The 3,780-nt window shown below is 48.9% G+C and overlaps 1 long non-coding RNA gene across 1 annotated transcript; it reads right to left on the bottom strand.

Moving 5' to 3' along the window:
- Positions 1-315: 315 nt before the first annotated feature.
- LOC118148507 (uncharacterized) lies at positions 316-3,493 on the bottom strand. Its single transcript, XR_004735337.3, has 3 exons — positions 2,420-3,493; positions 1,409-1,615; positions 316-1,082 (listed from the first exon to the last, which is right to left on the bottom strand). It is a non-coding gene; the product is annotated as an uncharacterized LOC118148507 (long non-coding RNA).
- Between the last annotated feature and the right edge of the window lie 287 nt (positions 3,494-3,780).

The raw sequence follows: 3,780 nt of genomic DNA, 5'->3' as shown, positions 1-3,780 counted from the left end.
CGAATCCAATGGACTTTCACTCCTGCCAATGCTCAAAAGCACTCACCCTGATTCCTGCACCCCTCCCTCCTAGGGAACCCAGCCTGAGCCAAGGGGTAATGGAGGTCTCAAGGGGACCACTGGTCCTGTCTTAGGTATTAAATGATTGGAACAAACCAGTTGTCCCAGGTCCCAGAAGCAATCGTATTCTAATGAGGACTATTGGAAAGAAAAAGGATTCAGGACCTGAAGGAAGTTTTGTTACTGTCAAGTGGTCTCAGTCGACTCCAAGCGTTCTTGGATCTCATGCAAGAAAGAATTTGAGGCCAATCCATAAAGTGAAAGCAAGTTTATTAAAACACTAAAGGAATAAAAGAATGGATACTCCATAGGCAGAGCAGCCTCAAGGACTGCTGGTTGCCCACTTTTATGGTTATTTCTTGATGTTAAACAAAGGGTGGATTATTCATCCCTCCCCTTTTGGACCATATAGGGTAACTTCCTGATGTTGCCATGGCATTTGTAAACTATGGTGGCACTGGTGGGAGTGTAGCAGCGAAGATGACCAGAGGTCACTCTCGTCACTATCTTGGTGTTGGTGGGTTTTGGCTTCTTTACTGTGAACTGTTTTATCAGCGAAGTCTCTCTGACCTGTATCTGGTGCTGACCTCCCGTCTCATTTCTGTGACTTAGAATGCCTAATCGTCTGGGAATGCAAGCCCAGGACGTCTCAGTCTTATTTTACCCAGCCCCTATTCAGGATGGAGTTGCTTTGGTTCAAGCGACTCTGACAGTTCCTCGACGCCAGGGCTTGGCTCAGGAATTTCCCCTCTGCTGGGAGAGAAGTTGAAACCCAGGGTTCTTAGCCAGGAAGGGTGGCCATTGATTTGCTCCATGGAAAATGATAAGATGTTCATCTCTGACAATGCCCAGCTGAAAGCTCATGCCTGGAGAGACCATGTTGAGCCTGGCGAACACTGAAGCTCTGAGGAAGCAGGAAATAAAAAGCAAACAAAAGCCTTGAATTCTAGACAAGAGGTGCTGAGTAGAGATCAGGCCAGTCAGAAGGAAGCACACACATTTCTGGAGCAAGACCACATGGCCTGTGATGGAAAAAGACAGAGAGGGTCACTGAGTTCTCACCCCACCCAGGCCTCACACATCCCTCCCTCTCCCCACCTTTCCTTAAGGTGGCCCAAACTGATAGGGACAGGAGGCAGGGAAATTCTAGGCCCCAGCAAGGGCCCCACCCTCAAGCCGAAAAGCCTAATACCATGGCCCAAAGTGAGAACTTCCATCCCTGTTTCCCCACCCAAATGTTCCCTTTTCCAAAACAACCCATGGCCCAACCCGCCCGCTATCCTTTGCCTGTAAAAAGCCCAGAACTCATCCTGCAGAGAGAAGAAGCAGTTGGACATAGGGTACTTACTACAGTTGGATATTGGAGAAAAGCAGCTTGACTCCAGAGGCCCACTTGATGATGTAGCTTCAGAGAGTCCCCGGCTGGACTCCAGGGGAAGCTTACCTTCCCGCTCCATCTTCCTTTTAGGTCCCTTTCCCCCTGAGAGTCACTTCCATTGGCAATAAAATCCCCCATATTTACCATCTCCAATTCATTCCTGCAACCTGATTCCTTCTGGAAACAAGAATGGTAAACAAGGGGTAGATTATTCATCCTTGTGGACAAGGGTGGACAAGAACTCAGGTGTCACACGCGTGGTTGCAAAAGGTTGTCACACTGACCCTCCACTGAGTTGCTAACACTTAAGCCATCCGCAAATGGCAATGGTAACGGCACTGTAACACTCCTTCTGGGGCTTCAGGGGTTGCAGGCACCACCCTAAACACTGCCAGCACTCAAAAGCACTCACCCCGGTTCCTGCATCCACTCACCTGCACTTCCCCTCCTACAAGGGGTGGAATGCAGCAGAACCAAGTGAGTGGAGTTCAGCCCCACCAGCACCGAAGCAGCCAGCTAGTTCTAGTGCCTGTGCACTCCAGTTCCTGCCCATGAAAGGGTCAGGGAAATACCCTGCTTCAAAATAACTCTCGGTACCTTCCAGCCAAAAGAACCCACCAGAACAGCCCGGGTAATCCTCCTCCCTCCTTGTTTACTTGACCAATTCCTATTGGATCTCAGTGCAATCACAGCCTCCTGGGGGATGCTGGCCTGACCTCTTAGTCTTATCCAAGTGTGCTGATCATATATCCCCATCTTTCATCCTCTCCTGGGACCCTTGCGATATCTAATTTCTTCTTGGTCTTCCTGATTAATCTGAACAGACTATGGGTACCCTCCAGGACAGGGCCTCTCTTATCCATCCCTGGACCCAAAGAACAGTCAGTGGCACAGTCAGTGCTCAGTGAATGAACGGGGGCTCGGAATGCCCTGCTCACAGCACTCCTGTCTTGCGGAAGTGGCAGGTGCATGCCACCTTACCATTTGAAGCTGGTTGTCATAGCAGCATTTTGCAGACACATCTCCAGGGAAACATAAAGGAGAGGTTAACTCCAAAGAGGCCGCTCCAAGAGGGCTGTCGGGAGCAGGCAGCATCTCAGCGGGGCTTCATAGGATGAGTTGAGCAATAATGAGCACACGGGAAGGGCTTAGCCACGTGGGCCATGGGGCTAACCTGGGAACATAAGAGTTGGGAAGAACTGAGGTGAGGAGACAGGATCTGACCCAGAAGGAGGCTTCCAGGAGCCTGCCAACAGCAACTGCCCCATCTTTCCACCAGCCAAGCCTGGTGCAAAAGCAAAGTCCATCAATCAGCTGGTGTGAGTGGATGCTGAGGCCCAGCCTGGATTTACAGTGACACACATTGATTTTGGCTCTCGGAAGGCGTCAGCTCCCCTGTAAATTAGAAGATTTATCTGTAAGTGCTACAAAGATAAGTAGCTTTACGCAGAAATACCTTTTTTTTGTAAAAAACAAAACAAAACAAAAAAACTAAGAGAACTTTCCAAGGCAGAGACTTTAAGGAGCTCCTGCAAAATCTCTGAGGTCAGCCCTGAACACCATGTGGAGATGGTCAAGGATGCCTGCAAAATGCCCAGCCTTGGAACTCCCAGAACTTGGAAACACAATGTCTTCCCTGTCCTTCTTCTATCCTCATATAGGGAAGGGGTGTGCCATCAGTCATACGTGCCTTTCTGGGTTCTAAAGGACTCACTACCTCACTCATTCATCAAATATCACCTGAAGGTCTCTTATTCTGGTCTCAGGAACAGGGACTGCAAACAGATACAGAGGTGAACTAGAGAAAGTCCCTGCCCTCAAAGAGCTCACATGCCAGTGGAGGACACAGATAATCAATAAATGGGGTGATAGCGGGTATGATCCATGCTCTAAAGAAAGCAAATTGATCCATGTGAAAAGATATTACCTGGGCTGGGGCGGAGGCTACTTACATGGGTAGTCACGGTTACTGGCCCAGCCCGGAACCACTGAGATGGTGGGGGAAGCCAGACATGGGTCTTCTAGAAAGATTTTTCTCCACTGATAAAAAGAGATGGCAGGCAGAAAACATTCTCATTTTTGTCTTTGCTGAAAGCACGTGATGCCTCAATTGGGCATCCTGTCAAGGGTATTTATTAGTAGGTAACTGACCAAAATAACAAGCTAAAATGTCAAGGATGAAGAGTGAAGGAACCAAATTGGCTGATGCTGGGACCACTCTACCTCCAGGCTTCCCTCTTACACAAGAAAACAAACACTCTTTAGTGTGTAATGGGTTTTGAGGTGGGTTTTTTGCAGCCTAAGACCCTGGGCAATCCTGTTCAGATGTGTCCCCACGGCAG

Source organism: Callithrix jacchus, chromosome 16 (assembly GCF_049354715.1).
Source record: "Callithrix jacchus isolate 240 chromosome 16, calJac240_pri, whole genome shotgun sequence".
Classification (NCBI taxonomy): Eukaryota; Metazoa; Chordata; class Mammalia; order Primates; family Cebidae; genus Callithrix; species Callithrix jacchus.
The sequence above is the reverse complement of the archived record's forward strand: the minus strand, read 5'-3'. Positions and strand labels throughout refer to the sequence as shown.